The sequence below is a fragment of the Equus przewalskii genome, chromosome 21 (assembly GCF_037783145.1).
Source record: "Equus przewalskii isolate Varuska chromosome 21, EquPr2, whole genome shotgun sequence".
Classification (NCBI taxonomy): Eukaryota; Metazoa; Chordata; class Mammalia; order Perissodactyla; family Equidae; genus Equus; species Equus przewalskii.
This window is the reverse complement of record NC_091851.1, coordinates 2,119,709-2,142,359: the sequence shown is the minus strand read 5'-3', so window position 1 is coordinate 2,142,359 and position 22,651 is coordinate 2,119,709. Positions and strand designations below refer to the sequence as shown.

The 22,651-nt window shown below is 52.0% G+C and overlaps 1 long non-coding RNA gene across 1 annotated transcript; it reads right to left on the bottom strand.

The window, feature by feature from the left end:
* Positions 1-385: 385 nt before the first annotated feature.
* On the bottom strand, positions 386-22,651 carry LOC103564625 (uncharacterized). The gene is made up of 6 exons (XR_548132.2): positions 22,480-22,651; positions 15,314-15,390; positions 12,543-12,921; positions 2,699-2,812; positions 1,646-2,032; positions 386-1,008 (listed from the first exon to the last, which is right to left on the bottom strand). It is a non-coding gene; the product is annotated as an uncharacterized lncRNA (long non-coding RNA).

The window sequence follows — 22,651 nt, the reverse complement described above, 5'->3', positions numbered from 1 at the left end:
CACAGAACTCAGGGAGACATTTTCCTTAATGGATCACCAGTTTCTTATAAGAGGATTTCACTTAGGAACAGCTAGATGGAAGAGACACATAGGACAAGGTTTGGGGGAAGGGCTAGAAGCTTCCATGCCCTCTTCAGGAGCACTACTCTCTCCGAATCTCCACAGGTTCACCAACCTGGAAGCTCTGCAAACCCTATCCTTTTGGGTTTATATGGAGGCTTCACTACACAGGCAGGATGGATTGAATCATTGGTCGTGGGTGACTGATGCAACCTCCTGCCCCTTTCCGCTCCCGGAGGTCTGGAAGTCCAACCCCCTAATCAAGGTTGGTTCTCCTGGCAGCCAGCCCCCATCCTCCCCCAAGTGCTTCCCAAAAGTCACCTCATTAACATGACGAAAGACATCTTTATTGCTCTTATCACAGGAAATTCCAAGGGTTTTAGGAGCTCTGTGCCAGAAATGAGGAGCAAATATTGGTGTATGTTTCTTATGACATATCACAGGGACCGAGGTGGTTTCAGCCTTACCCTAGCACTTCCTCAACGAGGAACATTCTCCCCTACAGGGATTCTGATGCCAACCACGAGGGACAATTTTTGGTCACCATGTTGTGTTTGAAACACTCATGGAGTACAGCAGGAATGGAATTCCGTCAAGCATAGTTCCTTCACCAACCCCATCTTGGCTGCACTGCTGAGGGAAACGCTGGCGAAACAGGATCTCAGATCCCAGAGGCCCACCCCACCACAGGACCTCCAAGGACAACACAAGAGTTTCTGTTTCCAGGACAGACTAGGGCTGAGCCTGATCTCTGCCGGCCTTCCTGATTTGCACATCTGGCCCCCCAATCCCACCAGCCCTCTCATCCCCTTCATAGGTGCTGCCTTTTGCCTTGGACCCTAACTGGTCCCACCTCCAGCGGGCGTGTGCTTCCTGGTGAGGGCCGAGGAACTCCACACTTCACTCCTCTGGGGCTCTGTGCACAGGACAGCATCCTTGGAAGCCACTCTGCAAACACAAGCTCATTCTGTATCGCTTTCAATCCTTCCCTCCAAAGCCTCCACCCCAGGAAAATGGCAGACTTGCGGCCCTTCCTCCGTCTGTTCCGTATGTTCGGTTCTGGCCGATGATTCGCCCGTGGGTGAAAGGAGCCCTGAACCAGGGTGAGGAGACATAAGGCTGGTCTCCGTTTGCAGCGGCAGAGCTGATGAGTTTGGATGTGGGGCTCAGCCCTGTGCACAAGGGGCCCTGTTCCGACAAGCAGGGCTCTGGCAGCTCTCTCCATCTGGACCTCACTAAAGGAGTCAGGGCAGCCACAAGTGTTTTGTCAGAGAAAGTCCACGGGGAAGCTCAGAGCACCAGAGTGAGGAGGGGCCTTGAGGGGCCCTGGCTTCAAGCCTCTGCACCCTCATTCTGGGGCAGTCACGCAGTCAGGAGGCCTGCACCCAGAGAAAACCGGATTTCTCCTCCCCCGGGCATCCCTCCCCGAGCTGTCCTGTGACACTTGGGCTTGAATCCTCCAGCAACTCTGCATCTGAGTTAGGGCTTTTATTCTGGGGAGACTGGGCCCCTATGTGGGGTTACCAAGGTCTCACCACCTCTCTTCCCAGCCACCCCACTGCTCGCACCCCTCAGAGAAACTCACCAGCAAAAATTCAGACGCGGCAATGCTCAGGGCGGATGTCGGGCGTGGCAGACAGTGACACTGGGAAGTGATGGCAGTGGAGGAAGGGCGCTTTGCTCTGAGAGAGAGCATGGAGCCAAGGCGCCACAGAGGGCAGACCGGCCACACCCAGACCTTAGCCCCAGCTATTTCCACCCCAGAGATGCCGCACCCTCTGCTGCAGGCCCATGGGGCAGGAGGAAGGGCGGACCCTCGAGCAGTGCAAAGAGGATCCAGATGGTGGGGGCACGAACACAGAGGTGAGTTGTCTTGGCAGAGTCATGGTGGTGACAGCGCTCAGAGGCCAGCCAGGCTCCAGGGAAAACAGGATTTCTTCCTTCATAAGCAGGCAGCTTTTGGAAGCATATTCTGAAAATAATAATAATAATAATCTGCAATGAAAACCACTTTGTAACTCCCTGAGATGAGCTGCGTTGAAGTGTAATACAGAACTCCAGTGAGTTGTCAGCCAGACGTGGAGGGTTTGGGGCAGGCGGTTGGTGTCACCTCTGGACCACTCGTGCCAGGGTGACAAGAGACCCTGGCACTACAGAGTGCTAGAGATCAGAGGTTCTGGAGCAGGTACCATCTAAACAGAAATTTTCCAGAGTGACTTCCCACTCTCTTCTCTTGAAAGGACCTCAGTGTTCTGTCAAATGCCCCCACCTCTAAATAACAGCTGAGTGCCTACTGACACCTTGGAGGGTAGGCAAAGGTGGGCCCATCTCACTGTGTTTACTTTGAGAGAAGCTGTGTAAACCATATTTCTCTGAATCAAAAATATCTGCCTGATCATTATTTCAAGTGGCTCTGTCACTTTCTCTGACATATTTTCATAGCAAGAGGCCTGTCTTGGAGACCAACTGCCTCTCATTTGAATAATGCAAAATGTATAAATTGTACCTAAATTATGCTTAAAATGTACTTACCTATTAACGTGTGTATGTGTGTGTGTATTATATATATATATATATATATAAAACCTACTTGAGTCCTAAAAGCCAGCCTTGATAATACGCAGTCTACTGTCAATACCTGTGCTCCTTGACTGCGGGGTCAGCCAGATATCACGCACAGCCCAGGTCTGGTGATCTGACAGAGGATAAAAGCAAGAAGCTTCCGGAGTCACCAGCAAAGTGGACGGTGCTGCTGTTGTGAAAAGCAACATTAAGTAAGACAACTTGCCATTCACGGGAACTCTGTTTTGACTGTTATGTAGTTAGCGCACCATTAGGCATCACCCCTAAAAACGTCCAGGGGCTGATCCACTCGGGACCTTAGCGTCCTCAACCTAATACTTAATTATTCACTGAAAACCAGAGTCGCAGTCATCCACTGCGATGTAAACACCACTCAAACTCAGTGGCTGAAAACAACTATTTATTATTAATTTCACTGTTCTGAGATGACTGGGTTCAGCTGGACGGTCCTCACTCGGGGTCTCTCAGGAGATTCCTGTCAGATGGTGGCTGGGGCTGGAGTCGTCTGGAAGCACAACCAGACTGAACGTCCAACATGGCTATTATGGGCTGGATCATGTCCCTGCCCCCAGACTCCTATGTTAAAGTCCTAACCCCCAGGGTCTCAGAATACGAGCTACTTTGGGAATGGGGTTGTTGCAGATGGAATTAGTTAAAATGAGGTCATTTTGGAGTAGGGTAACTCCTAATCCAGTGACCGGCATCCTTATAAAAAAGGGAAATTTAGACATGGAGACAGACACACATGGGGCAAATACCACGTGTGTGAAGATGCGGGAGGAGATTGGAGCACTGCAACAGAAGCCAAAGAATGCCAAAGATTGCCAACAAGCCACCAGAAGCTGGGAGGGAGGCCTGGCACAGCTTTTCCTCCAAGCCCTAGGAATAAACCAGCTCTCCTGTCACCTCCAGCTCAGATTTCTGGCCTCCAAAACTGAGGGCAGCAAGTTTCTGCTGTTTGAGGCACCCAGTCTGTGGTTCCTTGTTACGCAGCCTGACCAGGCTCATACAGAGGTTGCTCACATGGCTGCCTGTTGATGCTGGGAACTCAGCTGGGGCTGCTGACATGGGCGCCTCTGCGTGGCCTTTCCATGTGACTCGAGCTTCACCTAGTGTGGGGTCTGGGTTGAGAGAACGAAGGTCCCAAGAGGAAACATCAGTAGGGTGAAGCAGCCCAAGACAGCAGGGAGGAGCCTCCCGACACAGCTCTCCCGCTGCACCTGTTGGTCCGGCAGGTCCGAAGGCCAGCCCAGATCCAAGGGGAGGGAACTCAAACCCCACCTCTCATTGGAAAGAGCAGCAAAGACTTGTCAGCCATCTTTAATCAACCACACGAGCTATCAAGGAAAGAACGTTGCACATGCTTGTGCATCTGTGCTGTGAAGTAAGTGATTTTATTGTCAGAAAACCATAGAAAGGGTGAGGGCAGAGGAGACCGAGGGAATCTGTTCCCACCATGAGGAAGGTCCCTCTACATTTGGAACCTAAAAGGGGCTGTCCCCTGGGGGCACAGAAGAACAGGGAAAACTATTTTAAAAAAAGCTCCAGTGACATGAACTGCAGTAGAAGAAAATGAACTAAAAATGCAGCCACGTGGAAACACCATTAAACAGAAATGGTGAAAGAGACAAAAATCTCAACAGCATGGGTGCCTGTCAGAGACTTCCACAACAAAATAGCACCCAATTTCAGGGCACCTCCTGGGATCCCGATGCCCTGCTCCGTCCGCGAATCTCGAACACTCTCGGCTTCACGCTGGAGCACAGGGAGGTGGTGGGGGAAGGAGGGGGCTTCTCACCGCCCACCTGTCTGTGGAGTGAAACCCGCTCTGCCTGCACCGGCACATCTGATGTGGGTGGTGCTCCCGCACTAGATTCTGTTCCTCTTGGAGCTAATGTGCTGGCATGACAAGCTGCTGGCCAGAGCCTTAAAGAAATGCTAAGGAGGACATGACTCTGAGGCTCTGTCTTCCAAGGGATGGTCAACACCCCTTTCTCCTGCGAAGAGAGTTGAGGAGGACAGCACAGTCCAGCGAGCTGACCAACCCCGGGGCAGCCACCAGCAGAGGTTAGGAAAAATTCCTGGAGGACCTCTGACTCCTTATCCTGCTTGTCCTCCAGAGACCACCCTAAAAGAACAAAACACTATGTATCATGTGGCAGACGATGGAGAACGTGAAGAGAGAAGAGACTAAGGATGATTTACCCAAGGCACTTCAGCAAGTCCCAACAGGAAGTCGCTGCTGAGACCGCAGGGTCCTACAAAGAGCGATCTCCCCCAGAGGCCACATCTCCAGTCCAGCAGGATGAGGAGGCATGGTATTTATGGTCTGCCAAGATGCAGGTTTCCAGAACTGCAAGGAAAGGCAGGGAGAGGAGTGCCTTCTGCTCCCTCTCTTCCCCCTGCTTCAATACGGCAGCAATGACCTTGGGCAAAGTCCAGTCGCTGGCGCTTTCTGCCTTTTTCTCATAGATTTCCTGGTCAAGGCACAGGTTTGGAAAGTCACGGAAAGGGTCTAGATCTCAGATCCCCCACCTGATAGACGTGTGAGGCTGAGCTAATTATTCACCAGCTCTGAGCCTTGTTTTTTGATCCTATAAATGGGGATAATAACATCTATCTCATGAAATTGTTAAGAGAATGAAAAGATAAGAATACATCATGTACTGCCTGAAACACATTAAATGTTCAATAAACAGGAGCTACTATTATTTTCTATGATTCTGAGACTTTCTGCTGTATTACAAAGCAGAGCACCCAACAGGCAATTAACTGAATACAATGCATATATTAAAAGACATCTAGAAAATTGGGGGATGTAATAAGCCCCACTGTATAACACATCAAACTGGGATATATATTCTTGTCATAAGTATCTGGAGGCTTTCATCGTCTTGTTCTGCCAAAGTCACTGATGGGCTAAAAGCAAGAGATGGAATGTGCAAAACTGGCATCCTGCCTTAAATCTGGGGTCCACTGAGGCAGAAGATCTAGAAAACCAAGGCCCAGTCCTCAGACCATCTCCATCATCCGCAGCACCTGCAACATGGAACAGCCGGCAGCTGAGCATCTACATTTGCAGATATTTTTCCAGGTGCTTACTTGTGGCTGCATTCTCAAAATTATACACTGCAAATACCTGGCCGCCGAGACATCGGGCTTGTTTTCAACTGGCATAAAACATTCTGTGACAGATCAAGAATCCATTGTCCTTCGTCTTGGGGACCTCCTCTGAGGACTCACTTCCAGTGCTCACACCACTGATGGTGGCTCCTGACCAAAGCAGTCAGTGACTATGATGGAGAAGTTCATCTGGATAAGTCCAGCCCAGGAAGGGAGTGATGGGGACCACCCACACCTGGCCTAAGGTGAGCTCAGAAACACATGTAGAGAGCGTGGAGGTCAACTTGTCCAGGGTCCCTGGCCTCCAAGACATCGCCAAAAATTGGTGCCCCCAGAGTAATGCAGTTCAGACATCTCTCCAAGAGAAGATGGTGGACAGCCCCAAGCTGCCACACCTTCGTGTCCACTGTGGCACTTCCACCAAGACCTCACTCTCCCCAGGCTGTTCCCAGCTGATGCCTGAGCATGGTCCTCCTGCCAGAGTGGGAGCCCTCCAGTAGGCAACCTTGGCACCAAGGTTCCCCCTGGGCTGGCTAGGATTTCTCAGGGCTCTCCCTCCCCAATCCTCCATCCTTTGATTTCTACTTTCATGAATATCAGAGCTGCGTTGCACTGGCTCTCTCAACCCTTTCTCCTCTATAGACAAGGATCTCCCCATAAATCTCCTGCGTGTCTGATTTCATCTTGGCATCTGCTTCCTGAACTGACACATCATCCAAATTCACCGTGATCACATCTAATGGCAAGAACTCACGGGAAGCCTGTTTCGCTTTGGCATGATTAGAAAGTTCCTTCTTATTGTTTCATCAGGGTGTTGGCAGAAAACAGATTTCAACTCAGATGGTTTAGATAAGCACTTTAATGGAGGGAGACGTACGCAAGTGTAAGGGAACAAACCAGGGGTGATGGAGCCTGTGGAGTGGGCAACCCCTCGAAGCTGTCTACACCCTAGGGCTGAAGGGCTGGGGAGCTCAGCGTTCCTGCAGCCCGGTGGGACTGAAGCCACTCGGGGTGCAGCCACCGTGAGCCGTGGTGCCAAGACAGGGAGGGGCAGAGGAAGAAGTGCCACAGCCCAGGCGGGCACAGGAGGCAGGCCACAGGGCACTGGGCAGGGCGGGGACACAGGGGGAGGGGCAAGGAGAGAGCAGCGTCCACTTACCAAACAGTTCTGTCTCTTCTTTTGTGACCACTTGTGGGTCACTGGGTATCTCCTTTATTGCTAGTCTCGTTTTGTGTCCTACCCATGATTGCCTCAATATTTACTTTTTCATTTCAGCATGATATTTACTTTTACCTTTTCCCCACCTCCTCTGGGTTCACTCCACAGGTCCCCATGCAGCACACTCCTCGGGCACACTCCCTCCTTGCCAGGTCCCTCGTGACATCAACCAAAGCCAGAATGAGCCTTCCATGGAGGGCATGCCGCAGACGGGGACCCTGAAGCCATCTCCCTCTAGACACACTGTATCTTGGCCGACTGAAAATGTTTACCCAACCACAGGACTCTGTGAACCTCTGTTGACAGCTGCGGATTCAGAAGTCAGGGACCACCAGAGACCGCCTCATTCCGTGGATTGTTTGTGGTTAAAACTAGTTTCTAAAACTGACCATGGCCCTGCCCACACCAAGCCCGCAGATCTGCGGTGATCAGGCACAGGGCACTACACACCCACTCAGTGCTTTGAAACCAGAACCAGAGTCCAAGAAAATGTCACCATCATTGAGTTATGATATACAAAATATGTGAAACATACAACAATCCAAATTTACTCAACAAATCCCAAGGGAGTCGATTGCTTAACTGTTGTGCTTTATATGGGAGGGCCACGTGATGCACAAGGCCTGGAGTTTCACCTGCGGTAGTAGCTTGACTGATGCACTGATCCAACATGATGCCATAGCTGTGTCACAGAAAAACCCGGAAGCTGTGGCATGGGATGGAAACAAAGAGTCCGCTTTACCAGCACAGCATCCCAGACCATGCAACTCTTACACAGGAAAATCAGGGCTTAAAGTTACTGCAAGTTTTTAATTCTAAAAACTATAATATTACAGAAATTTTTGAAAAATGGTGAAACACTTTGATTTTTAATGGAATTCTCTGACAGTTCTTTTCAGGCACACATCTGCTGCAGAAGGAAAGAGCCCCTCGACTCAATTGTCTAATTTCACCCTGAGAGTAACGTCGGTTTTCCAGGAGCCAGTGGCCGGTGGAGTGAAAGCCCGTCTCTCCCAACTACCAGCAACACATACCCCAACCTCCCTCGGACCCTGCAGAGACACACCACCCCCAGAGACCTTGGGGGACGGAGGATCCTGGCAAGGGCTGTCCCCGTTGCACGCGGACCTTTACAAAAGTCACCCAGCCTGCACCTAGTGCCTGTGGAGACGATGAGGAGCTCACTCCCCATGGCCTGAGTGGAGGGCAGGGCCAGCTTTGCTCATCTCTGCTTTTTCAGTACTCAGCCAGGCCCGACCTGGCCCAGAGTGGGTGCCAGGCACTGTGCTCACATACCTCTCTCTCACTCTCTCGTTCTCTCTCCCTCTCTCTCTCCTCCCCCATGCCTACGCATGGGACCAGCCACATTGTGAGGAAGCCCAGGCCACGTGGGGAGCAAATGTGGAGTCCCAGCAGAGAGCCAGCAGCCCCTCCAAGCTCATGGGTGGATGACTTCAGATGACTCTAGTCCCTGGCCTTCACATCTTCCAGATGAGGCCTTGTCATGGAGCAAACACAAGCCATCCTGCTGTGCCGTGTCTGAATTCCTGACCCAGGGACACTGTGGGACATAATCAATGGTGATTGCTGTTTGAAACCCCAGATCTGGGGGCAATGGGTCATGTAGCCATGGAAAACCACCCAGGCGTAGGGGAGATGGTCAGCAAGTGCCTCAAAGCTCCAAGCCGCTCCTCCTCCTGCCCACCCCCTGCCTCTCCCCGTGGCCTTCCCATGGCCCAGCTCGACTCTCTGCTCTCTCTTTAACTGAAGGCCCTAGTTCTCATCCCAGCACTGTCCCTCTTGCCTCTGTGGTCTGTCTGCCACTGTCTATGCCATGCATTCCTCCCTCCGCTGTGGACCTGGCCAGGTGGTGCAGCTGGGTGATCTGTGGGAGACCCAGCTCCCCAGTTAGAAGTGACATTCCAGATGAAACGCCCTGAGAGCTCCACTGCCTCCACACGAGTCACGCTGCAGGGAAGCACGGTGGTAACGAAGTGACTTCTAGAAAGAAGTCCCTAATTGGGATCATCTTTACGCCATGACGTTCAACCACATCTGAAGTCAAATTTCAAGTGGCCCGCCTGGCACCGCCACCTCCTTCTCCCTCAGCTTGCTTGCTCCACCAGCCCCCACTGCCCTTCTGGAGCTGCACCCAAATGCCAGCTGCTGGCCCCTCCCTCTGCTTCCTCACCACCCGGACGCTCTTTTCTTACCCCTCGAAATTCTCACTATAGACAAACTCATCCATTCTATGAATGGGAAGAGCCCTATTAACCACGATGACGCCCAATTATAAATCCAGGCCGATTTCTCCCCTGACCTCCAGTTTTGATTTTCCAACTGCCTGGGGACCACCCCACGTGGGCGCCTCATGGACCTCATGCCCCAAAGAGGCTCAGATGGGGCTCTGGCTTCTTCCAGCACATGGTGTTCAAGGCAAAAATCCTGATTCCTCCCTTTTCCTCACCCCACCAGCAAATCCTGTCAATGTAATCTCCAAAATGCATCGACCCATGGCCCCTTTCATCCATTTACACTGCCACTACCTCCCCTGGCCACTGTGACCTCTTTCCTCAAGTACTTCAAATGTCTCCAGATTGCCTCCACCCCAACCCCAGCATCACCATCACCAGCATCCCCACCCACTCCACCCCCACCACCACCACCACCACCATCATCACCATCGCAACCACGCCCAACACCCCACCCTTCTTCACCACCATCACCATCACCACTACCCAGACCACCCCCCCACCACCACCATCACTGCCTCCACCACAACAACACCCATTCCCACCCCACCCCCAGCCTCCTCACTACCACCACCATCACTGCCCTCACCACCATCACTTGCAACATAATCATCACTACCACCATTATCCCCACCACCCTCACCATCCCACCACCATCACCACCAATATCACCATTACCATTACCATCAACAACATCCCCACCCCCACCATGACCATAACCATCACGCCACCCCTACTTCCACCACCTCACTACTATCAACATTATCCCCCCACCACAACTATAACCACCAACATTACCAGTCCCCGTACCCACCACTGCCATCACCATCACCCCTACCACCACCATCACCACCCCACCAACACTACCCACAGCCCCACCATCACCACTACCACCATCACCCCTCTCACTACCACCCTCACCTCCAGTATCACCATTACCACCACCACAACCCCCACCCCCACCCCATCACCCCCACCACCACCATTTCGCTAGCCCCCATATCCAACCCTACCATCATTATTATCACCATGGCTACCACCACCACCATCACCCCTACCACCATCAACACAACCCTCACTCCTATCCTACCCCCACACCCTCACCACCACCACCACCATCTGCACCCCCACCATCACCATCATCAACCACCGTCACCACCCTCACCACCACCACCACCACTGCTCCCATCTACCACTCTCTCCCCACCCACAGCTCTGCAGCTCATTTCCCATAGAGTTACAGAGGTGATGCCCTTGAAAGTACATGTATTACATCACTGCCGTGCTTAAAACTTTTCCAGTGGCTTCCCATCAGTCAAGAACAAAATTCCTCTCTGTTCCTGGCATCTTGGCCCAGTGTGATCTGTCTCTGGAGCCCCCACCAGATTTGTCTCATGCCATTCTCTCCCCACTAACATTGTGCACCAGCCATTGGGGTTGTCCTTCTGCCCCTTGAACTTTCCCAAATCTTATTTCATGGCATTTGCCATAACTGTTCCCTTTGCCTGAAATGATCTTCCCATCCTCATCTTTAAGGCTTGTCTTAAACGTCCACTCTTGGAGAGGCCATCTCTTAACAATCCTACCTAAAGCCATCTTCACTTTCTTATTCTAGTGACCTAATCTTTATGAGTTATTTAATTTCAAATAGGTCAGGCTGGTTCTGGGTTCTATCTCATTCTCCTGTTTGTTTCCCTCATAACACACAAGTGTGCCCCAACCTTCTTTGCCATTCTCTGTGTGTGTGTGTGTGTGTGTGTGTATGTGTGTGTGTGATCTGTTTTCACCACTCAAGGGCCAAGACCATGACTATTATTTATTGCTGCATCTCTAATGGCTCTAAGCCGACACTCAGTTAACATCTGTTGAATGAATGAATGAGCATGCATGGTGGGGCCATACCAAGGACACGGCAGGCTTTCATTTGTAAGCCTTAATCCTAGAAGATGAGAAATGATGCCAAGTTTTGTCATCTGCTGATGTTTTCTGGTGAATGCCCTGTCAGGGACATGGAAAAATAGGAAAAAAATTCAGAGACTTGTTTTTTCCTGGGTTTTTTTGGTTCATTCATTCATTCACAGAGACTTGTTAATCACAAGAAAAGAGGTCCCTTTCTCCACAGACTCAAAGAAGGAGGCATTGTTCTGCCTTGTGAACTCTGTCTGAGACCATCCGATAAAGAGCTGACACAGCGAGTCTCCCGGGACTGACGCCAGCTGCGTATTAGCGGTCCAGAGTGAGGCCACCTTCATTTCTAGGAGTGACATAAGGCAGGGAGGCAACTGCAGGTCTGTTTGCCCCACTAGAGGCTAGGTACCTTCAGCCACCTGGCATTATGACTGACGTAGGTGTTACTGAACTAATCACAAGCTGGTGACCTTGGCGCCAAGGTTCTCAGCTAACAATATGTTGTTTCGTTGCTTCAGCTGATGAAGCTCAGGGAAGTTATTTTTGCTTCTGTGTGTGCCTCTGGAGTTACAAGGCAAGTAGGGAAAGAGAAACCAGAACATTCTCTCCAAAACATTGTCAAGTTCCCAAAATGATACTTAGCAAAAAGGCTTATCTGTCTTTAAGTATTAAAAATGGTAATAATGACAAACATAGGCTATTTCAGAGCCCCACATTCTGTCTTTCAGAGACAGGAGACCAGATTGCTCTCTCAAAGATTGCCTTGGGGCCAGCCCAGTGATGCAGCCATGAAGTTTGCACATTCTGCTTTGGCAACTCAGGGTTGGCCAGTTCAGATCCTGGGTGCAGACCTATGCACTGCTTATCAAGCCATGCTGTGGTGGGCATCCTACACATAAAGTAGAGGAAGACTGACACAGATGTTGGCTCAGGGCTAATCTTCCTCAAAAAAAAAAAAAAGGTTGCCTTGTTTATTCATTCCAAAAACACGTATTCAGCCCCAATCGTGGGTCAAGGACTAAGCTATAGCCCAAAAACAAGAATGAGCAAGACACACCCTGCCCTCCAAGAATTTGCCTGTAAATGGAGAAGGCAGAGAAATAAGCAAACAGTCCCAAAATGGTAGGACAGGGCAGTGACAGGTGTGCCCAGGTCACGTCCAGATGGGAATATTGAGGAGTTGGTGAGGGGGCAGCAAGGGCAGAGCCAGAGGAGAGAGCTCTGGAAATGTCATTTGGGTGGAAGTTAATGATGTCAGGGGGAGGTGGGGGATGGGATTAAGTAGGGCTGTTAAGACCTACCCTCTTGCCTCAAGGATTAGCATGTAACGCTGCTAGATGAAGAACTTTTCCCACAGGAGGCTGGGCAAGGGAAAGGCTGGTGCCAGGAAGGCTCACCTTTTGGAGGTCAGAGTCTTGTGCCCTCTCTTTGTAGAGCACTCAGTGACGATGTGGTTTGATGTGTTATGTCCCATCTTCGCGAAGACCTGGGAAGCTCTTTCCTTCTCCACTATCTGCCCAAACGTCTGCGAGGAGAATCCCAGCTGGGGCTGGGCCAGGCGTTGAGGTGTGAGGATGAAGAAGACGCCATCATCTCCCCAGCTGTGACCACAAATCAGTCTTTGAAGGCCAAGCTGGCCTTGATGGCAAGTTCAATGGGAACTCTCCAAACATTTGCTGGTTCAGTTTCTTCCCCAACTTTGTCTCTCCTTTCCTCTTAAACTCTAGCCCATGGCACATGTACCAGGAACACACTTCTGGAAGATGGAGAGGGTATCTGGGGAGCACAGACAAAGGACAATAGTACTTAAACTTTTCATCACTATCATGTTTAGCAGATGTCATAAACTCTCGAAAATGATTTTGATTGTGATAACTTTGGAATACAGAGTCAAATTTTTTTTATAACTGCTAATTATGCAAAGCAAACCTCAGACATCATGATATGTCACCCCCTAAATACTTGGCATGGAGACAGGTTAAAATTTGATTCTGGGAGAGCCACCCCTGATGGCCTAGTGGTTACAGTTTGGCATGCTCAGCTTCAGCAGCCCAGGTTTGGCTCCTGGGCACAGAACCACCCCACTCACCTGTCAGTAGCCATGCGATGGCAGAGGCTCACATGGAAGAACTAGAAGGACCTACAACTAGAATATATAACTATGTACTGGGGCTTTGGGGAGGAAAAAGAAGAGAGAGAAAAAGGAAGATTGGCAATAGATGTTAGCTCAGGGTGAATCTTTCCCAACAAAAAAACAGCAAACATCGATTCTGGTAGGTTCAGGGCCGTGTCTCCAGAAAAAATAAATAAATAAAAATAATAAGCCTAATAATCTTTGACTCACAAAGAACATACGAAAGGAATGGATTTTTGGTCTACAACTTATAAGTTTAAAAAAAAACCAAGTTTTGATATGGAGAGTGAATTTCATGAATTGGGCAATTCCAAGTAAATTTAGACTATTGTTTATCCTAGGCTCCATATACAGCAGTCGCTGCCGCATTCAAAGTACAAAAAATGGCCACATGATACCTTCCAGCCACTCTCCAAAAACATCATCAAGTGAGTATCTGTTTCAGCTGTCTACTGCTTAGTAGCAAACCAACACAGTCCTTTGTGACTCAAAACAACAACAATTTGTTAGTTCTCACAATTCTGTGGACTGACTGGGCAATTATCCTGTACTCATCTGGGCTCACTCGTGTGGCTCCACTTGGCTGATACTGGGCTGGGTGGTCGATGACAGCCTCACTCACATGTCTGGCTGGCAGTTGATGCTGGCTGTTGGCTGGGGCACCTCGGACCTCCTTGACATGGCCTCTGTCCTCCAGCAGGCTGGACCAAACTTCCAACCACTATGCAGGTCCCAGGGCTCCAAGAGAGTGACAGTGGGAGCTCTCAGGGCTCTTGAGGCTCCAGAACTTGCCCAATGTCACTTCCTCCACATTATTTTGGTCAACGCAGTTCACAGGGCCAGGCAAGATTGAGGGGATGGAAATACAGGCCCTACTCCTTGATGGGAAGAATATCAGCCCCACAGTGCAAACGGGTGGGGCGAAAAATTCACTGATTTCACTGAGATTCACTGGGGGCCCTTATTACAACCATCTGTCTCCCTGTGTCAAGCAGAGCACAAATTAACCTCAGATTGTGCAATGCATGGAATTCTGCTAAAGGTTTCTAGGAAGGCAGATATCCCCGAGAGATGGCCCTGATGCCCAAGGGGACAGGCTGCTCCACCTGGGGGGGATGCCTGGCCCAAAGTCAAAGCTGCACATTTGCCACAGGTCTCATGGGCCTATTAATGTGTTTCCTTCAAACTTGTGAGCAAATGACCAGCGGGAGCGCCTCCCAGTGGCCTTTGCCTGAGGCACTGTCCCACTCAGATGTGCAATTTCAAACCAGCATTCATCCAGGAGATGCTACCCAGCCGACGTGCGTCAGCTACGCATCCAGTGAACCCATCGATGAGAAAGCGCGTTCTCCTGGCCTCACTTTGGGGTGAAGATCAGTTTATTCACTGCTATTCAAAAAGAGAGCAAGGTCACCCGAGGACCCTGCAGACGCTGGCTCACCCAAACTGCTGTTCTTGGTGAACCTCTGCAGGTTCGTTCTCGAGGTGGAGCATTTTCACACTCCATTTCCAGGCTCAGTCCCCCAAGGAAACTGCTCCAGACTCTTGAACAAACTTGCAGAAAAGCCCGAGGTCTGGTCAGCACAAGCATGCCCCTCCTGACAACTTGAGCTCACCTGGGCAGGAAGGTGTAGCGGGGAGAAGCACCGTCTGTCCCCACCTCCATACCCCGTCCCAACCACCCTGCAAGCTCAGGGACATGGGCCCCACTTCTTAAGCAAGCACTCTAAATTCAACAACATCCTGGCGAGTCACCAAGAGCTGGTGTCTCATTCATCCATGGTTATCTAGCAAGATTTCCACGCCTGCCAGCCACAGGCCCCAAGCAGGTCGAGACAGTTCCTGTGCATCCCCCGACACATCCTAGCCCCAGCACCTCATCTCCTCCCAGGCCAACCCTGCCACCAGGAACAGTCAGGGGTCTGGTTTGCAAGTAACAAAATCTGAAGCCAACTATCAGGCAAAAGGGGAAATTTCGTGGAAGGTTTTCAGAGCCCACAGAATGGACGGGAAGTTTGAGAACCACTGTCTTACGTGCTATTCCAGACTCATCTGACGCAGCCGAGGGTCTCCCGGAAGCCTTCCCAGTTCAACGACATCTGAGCGGAGACCTGAGGATGGACAAGAATGGTCAGTGGTGGGGAGTCAGGAAGGCCCAGCAGAACCCTCCCCTCCCCTCCAGCCTCCCTCAGTTCTGCCCAGCCCGCTCTCTTGCACTAGACTTCAGCAACGAGAGAAAACCAGGTGAGCAGACCTGAAAGTGACCTGGGGGTGGCCTAGTCTGGTCTAGTGAGAAAAGCACGCTCATGGGGTCAGAAGGTGGGAATTTTTGTCCAGGACCCCAGGAATAACACCAAACAGCTCTGGGCCTCCGTCCCTTCCGGATGAGGGAGCAGCTGTTACTGATGACTTTGAAGGCCCGTCCAGCTGACGTTCTGATGGGCAGCAGAGAATCCGGGCATGCCTGCACTCTGACGTCAGCTCTAGAAAATCAGGACCAGGTCTGCAGAGCAGTTACAACAGCTGCTCTTTCCTGAGCGTCTGTGAAGCCCAGCTCCCGTTCTAATGAACTTCACTCTGAGGTTCCTAAATTCCAGCGCGATGCAGAGTCAGCAGCCCCCCGACTCCCATGTAACCTGTCCGCCAAATGTCTCTGGGTTTCAAAACTCTCAGGGTACAAATGTACAAATGTACAAAATGTGCCAGGAAAAGGACTCCAATACATGCCCCCTCCCCACACACACACAGAGGACGCCCCTACGTGGGTCCACAAGGCCAGCTGTTAGTGGCAGTGGCACATGACATCTGTCTACCATGTCCCTCTTCCCCTCTGTGGCTATCCCCTGTTGCCTTCTGCTGTTCACGCACCAGCTGCCACTCAGGAAGGAGCCCGACATACCACAATCCACTCCTGACCTCCCTCACTGTGTGGACGCTGGAGCAGGGCCGGGCCCTCGTAGGGTGAGGGAACTCTCTCCGACCCTGTCACTAATGTGGCTACTTGGTCCCCGAAAAAGCTCAGCCTTTACCCACATTCCACATGGAGTTTGCTCTTTTTTATTTATTTATTTATTTTTTTTGGTGAGCAAGATTGTCCCCGAGCTAACATCTGTTCCCTTCTCCCCAAAGCCCCAGTACATAGTTGTACATTCTAGTTGTAGGTCCCTCTGGTTGTGCTATGTGGGACGCTGCCTCAGCATGGCCTAAAGAGCAGTGCCATGTCCACACCCAGGATCTGAATGAGTGAAAGCCCCGGGTCGCCAAAATGGAGCACGTGAACCTAACCACTAGGCCACAGGGCCGGGCCCTGCAGGAGTCTTGAGGAGCCGTCTCCTGCATCTGGCCTTGCTCACACCCAGTCCACGGCACCGCGTTCAGATGTCATGCCCTCTTCCCTAAGGGCCGCCATGCCCAATCAAATCCTTCCCCCTTCCCCTGGTTCAAAACCCAAAGCCCCGGGCAGAACTGGTTACATGATCTGCTGGGTCCAGTGCAGGCTGAAAATTTGGGATCCCTTGTTCAAAAATTAAGAATTTCGAGATAGCAACTGAAAAGCAATGAACCAAGTTCAGGGCCCTCCTGAGCCAGGGCTCTGTGCGACTGGTCGGGTCGCACACGGGGAGGCTGACCCTGGTCCCCAGGACATGGATGGGCATCCTCTGGTGGTGAAGAGGGTCTCATGGGCAGTGTCGGGTGCTGGAAGACCCGGTGACACACAGATGGGGAAACTGAGGCACTGCATGTCTGCGCACTCACCCATGGCTTCCTCCCGTTCACTCCCCTCAAAAGTGCTCAGCGAAGGAATTTAACAGTTGAAGGAAGGAAGGACAGAATCAAGGAGGCAGAAGAATCAGGACCCGTGCTTATGTTTTCCGGGCCCTTCCTCACTGTTTCCATTCTCCCACCTACCCAGTGTATTGAGGGAGCGGTTTGCCCCCAGGAAAAGTTGTCATGTTTACTTCATGTGGAGCTCAGAGTGACCCTCCTTTCCTACCCTGCAAGGAGCTCAGGCCCCACCCTCTCAACTGACCCTCTCAAATATTTACCAACCTCCTCCCGGTGCCCAGACCTCTCTGTGCTCGCTCGAGATGGGCCTGGCCCCCAGCAAGTCTGGGAACAGAACCAGGCTCCCGGGACCGAGGGCCCTGCTTGGAAATGAGAACCCACGCTCCTTTGAGGAGGACCCTAAGCCGAAACTGCACGTCTGTCCTTCCGCCTTCGCCGGGAAGATGTCTCTGGAAGGCCCGGATTATTCCCCACCAACATTTCTGCTTGTGTCCTGAGCCCAGCGTGAAAACCCGTTCACCTGGCTCGAGCGCAAGCCTCCTGAGGAGGTGCCGGCATCCCCCCCCCCACGCTGGCGCCGACACGAGGGCCCTGCGGTGGGCTTGTCCTGAGGACGGCTTGCATTTGAATCAATTCCACCTCAGTCTTTCTTCTTCTTTTCCTCTGCCCTATTCCTCTAAACAAACAACTATTAGCTAACAACGGGGAGAAGATTAAACCAAAGTAATCTTTCCTGTGTTCTTGTTGTGTCCAGATCTCGCAGGCACCGCGCCCTCTGACCCTGATGGCACTTATTCAGTCAGTGGCCCTGCCCGCAGGATGCTCAATGCCCAGGGTGAGACCTCCTAATGTTGTAAATGGCCCAAGGGCAGCGAGCGCCTGGCTCTGCCCCAGGGCCCACACACAGAGAGCTGCGCAGGGTGGGGCCCCGCACTCAGGGATTCCGGTTTTCATTACGTTTAGGCAAAGCTAACCACACTGACATTCCTGGTCCGCTAATCTCAAACATTCTGATTTCTAAAGTGCGATGAGGAGCTTACACTCCAGAAGACAGAGGGGAAGAAGACAGAAAGGAGAGACTATTCTGTCCTAAACGCCCAGGACTGGCACGCTAACAGGTGCATGGAAACCAAATGCGGCCCTTCAGGTGACTCCCAGGGTGCTGCCCAGGGGCAGCCCCTTAGAGAAATCCCGGGCTGATCAAAGCAGGCTCCTTTCTCTGCCCCACCCCTGCCAGGGTTTGGTTTCTAAATCTTGATTTTCACATAATGTAAGACCTCGTTCATCAGAATCGAAGTGCCCACAATTTTCAGCCATCACATGTCTTTTGGTTATTCATCTTCTAAGATGAAGTCCAACAAGAGAAGCTGATATCTGGATTAACTAGGGACAGTCCACGTGTGGATTTCCCCATAAAATTAGGGAATGGAGCACCAATGAAATAAACCAATGTGGGGTGGATGCTGTGCATCCCCCAGACACCACCCCATTCCCCAGCAGTCCAGGGTCATTTGCCAAACGCTTATTGCTGAGCCCTCCTCCGTGAAGTTCCCTGGGCCAAAGACAGCCACACTGTCCTAGGTCCCTCGTGAGTCCCTTGTCATCTACCTTCCGACATGTGTTTCATTCATTCGCTCATTACCAGAAGAGGTTCCAATGCACAGCAAGCCTGCAAAAGTTGGGTGACAAGGGAAGGGTGAGTGTGCAGGGGAGTGGAACAAACCAGAAGTAATGACCCAGGGTGCAGGCACGCGCTGAATATTCAGTGTTTGCCAGATTATTGACCTATGGATGGAAACACTTGTCAATAACTAAGGATTGACCCTGCCGAAAGCAAAACAGTCCCCCTCCCACGCCCCCTGGACGTGCCAGGCTCCAGAGCCTGCATCCCACACCAGCCCAGCGAGCGTGATCCGAGCACTGTGACTTCACCACGTGCTTACACCAGGGCGTTTCCACTTTGGCACCAGCGACATTTGGGGTTGATTGTTCCCCGTTGTGGGGGCTGACCTGTGCATTGTAGGATGCTTGGCACCATCTCTGACCTCTACCCACCAGCCACCAGTAGCACCTCCCACCAGTGTCTCGTAACACCTGAAGACGTCTCAGACACTGACAAATGTCCTTTAAGGGGCAAAATCAGCCCCCTTGAGAACCAATGGTTTAGAGTGACAGGCTGGAAGAATTAAATATTTCTTTAGGGAAAAAAAATCTGAATTATCTATCCTCTGCTCTGCAGCATCCTTTTTCAATAAGTACCGGCCCTAAAAGGCTCTACCCTCTCACCTCTGTTGGCAAGAGGCAAACAAGATCCCAGACTCGACAGGAATTTGTTCCAAGCATCCTGTTCTCCAAGGTTCCGTTGTATCAAGTTTCCCAAAGACCAAGGTTTACTGTATCAGGATTTTGTCTCCCTTCCCCTGAAACAGCTAGAACCCCCACCTGGGAGCAGCTTTTTTGTTCCTTCATGCATCCCATGTATTTACTGAGCGCCTGTTACTTGCCAGCACTGTTCTCAGGAAGGAGCACAGAGCTGTAAACAAAGCAGGGGCCAGCCCAGCCATCAAGGCCCTCCCTCTCCCGGAGGGGAAGGGGAAAACGCACAAGACAGGAATGCGCACCTGCGGTGAGCGGTCGTGGAGAATCACAGCACACCAGACACAGTGGGTTTTAGGTAGAAGGGTCAGGGAAGGTCTCCCAGGGGAGGTGAATTTGAGTGGAGCCAGGACAAAGAGGGTACCCCGGGCAAGGCCTCCACCAGAGTGAACAGTGAGCGCAGGGCCCCAAGACAGGACACACGCCGAGCGCTCTGGAAACAGACAGGAGGGCACTGTGGCTGCCGTGGGTACGGGTGCACAAGGGTGGGAGTAGGTGGGAGTAGGAGGAGACGAGGTCGGCGAGGTGAGGGGGGCATATATCACACGTCATGCAGGGACCTTGATGGCTTGGATATTTTGGTTTTTGGTCAGAATGAGAGGGAAGCCATCAAGGAGGAGGGACAACTTACGTTTAAGGAAGCACCCTGGTTGCTATGTTGGGAATAGGGAGGGGCCTGGGCCAAGGCAGAAGTGAGAAGACCACGTAGGACCTGTGTGTTTGTTGGGATCAGCACAAAATCCTCAAATAACAGATTTCAATAACATAGACATTTCTCTCTCTAATGTAAACAAAGTCCACAGATAGGCAGATCAAGGCTGGCATTGCGACTCCAGATTTCCTTCCAGCTTGCTTCCCTACCATCCTAAATTGCTGCCTCGTGGTCCCAGGTGGTGCTTCTGCTCCAGCCAGTGCAACTGCATTCCAGCCAGCCAGAATGAGGAGAGAGTGAGGACGGATGCAGCCTGAGCCGCTGGACTGACCAGGGACATAAGTCTAAACAGGATCCGGACTCCTGGGGAGGCCGAGGCTCTAACCCCCATACAGGAAAGGCTCCTGGGCCCCCAGCCAGAGCACCCACGCTGAGAGGACCGGACCAGGGCAAGGGGCCGCATTAATGTGCAGATCCTGAGTCTGCAGGTCTGGGGTGGGCCCCTGGCAGCCAGTCCCTGGGCTGTTCACAGCAGCACGAATGCCCGTCACAGCAGAACAGATTAACAGATTGTGGCATATTTAGTTTTACATTGTGGCTACTACTCCCGTTGTACAGATGAGGGAACGGAGGCTGGGGGTTATGCGCTCTGCCCAACATCTCATGGCTAGAAAGTGGGGCAGTGAGGGTGATGGAGGGAGACCCCCAGCCCCCACATGGGAACCCAGGCTGCCGGGGTCCTTGATGGGCTAGGAGCAGCTGCTTCCTCAGTTGGTATGTGAGAAAAGCAGCTCTACCGGGGGCTCCTTCTGCCCTGGCAACCACATCATCAAGTTAACTTGCAGGAAAACGTCCTCTGCAAAGTCACTGGCTGTGAGATCTCGAAGACCAGCAGGGGGCAGAGGGAGCCGAGATGGAGATGCGGCGCTGCTCCAGCAGCGCTCAGCTGCCGTGGGCACTTGGCTGCCTCCACCCCAGGCACAGCATCTGAGAGGACATCGGTCAAGGTGCCTGGGATGTGGCCCAGCCAGAGTGTCAGCACGAACATCACAGTTCCTATGCTTCTCCTCTGTTTTGTTTTGTTCTTTTAAACTTGACTCTCAACGATCAGAGTTTCACTTGAAAACTGGAGCTATTCATTCAAGAGCCCTTCCTCGAGGGCCAACAGGCTGTGCTATCTACAAGCTCAGCCCAGGCCAGGACAGTAGGAGGGTGCTGCCCTTTAGGAACACCAGCCTCCTGTGGGATCTGAACTGAGAGCACGCTGCCTGCGGCTGTGACGGGTGTGTGATAACGCCTTGCTGCTGTTATGGTACATGAGACGTTCTAACACCTCCCTTCGCTGTGACATAGGATGCGTGACAATCCCTCACTGCTGTCTGGATACCAGCCCCTTGCCCAACTTCCCGCACACCCACTGTGTGCTCACAGTCACAATCTCTGATTGTGTGTTGTTGCCAACACGTAAGCAAGTGTCCCTGAGAGGGAAGAAGGGAGAGAGGGAGGGCCATCTCTTTTAATGGATCAATTATATTTAAATTAAGTTTTATAGGTGCACATGATTTTAAAAATCATATAGATCATATAAAAGTAGAGAATGATATCAAAAGGGAAGTAAAATTCTCCCTCTACCTCCCGCGCCACTCGGCCACCACCAGCTCCAGGGTGGGAACGAGGGTGCTAGGAGGGTCTGGCCCCATACAGCGTGCGTGGGCCAGCAGCAGCAGCAGAGTGACAGCAGGTCTGTGTTGTCACGGCGCAAGTGTTCTGAGCCGCTTCGGCTGCTGACTTCCCACCCATAGCTCCGTCTCCCAGGGTCTGTCAGACGGAGTGGACCCTGCCATGGAAGTTCAGGATTTTAGCTCGCGCCTGAAAAGCTGGTTGGTTGTTGGGTTTAGCTAGAGAAAGTGGCATGCTCAAGGTGACAACCCGTCATCCTGTTTGCCTGGGAATGAGGGTTTCCTGGGACGTGGCACTTTCAGCTCTAAGACGAGGACAGCCCTAAGCAAACTGCAGCGAGTGGTCACCCTGGCTCCAGGCCACACAGTGTGGATGAGAATTGGCATCCTGAGGCAGGGCCTCATCCTCCAACCTTAGGGACAGACGGGGAAGAGCCTGCGGGCCCACACTGCATGGACACTTGGAGGAGGAGCCTCCTGCCTCAGTGGGCAGAGTTGATGCAGGGCCTGAGAGGCGGGTTCGACCCACGTTCCCAAGGACAGTCACACAGCAAAACCACCAGGATGTGCCCAGCACATGGGCAATAACCAAGTACACCCCAGCCTGGCCTTTCCCAGATCTCGGCCAAATGGACCTGCATCACCTGACCGTGTTCCCACTCCCACCCGTGGAGACGGGGGCCCACCCAGGATTTGTGCGAGCGTACCTCTTGGGGGAGGACTCCAGGCCAGACAAAGCTCCCTGACTCTCCAGCAGACGCTGGACGGCTGAGCTCCCAGGGGCCTTCAGCAAGAACTGCTTCTAGACAGAGAGGACACATGCAGAGGCTGGACACCTGGCCAGGTGCCGCGGAAATCACCACTGAGCCTGCACCTCAC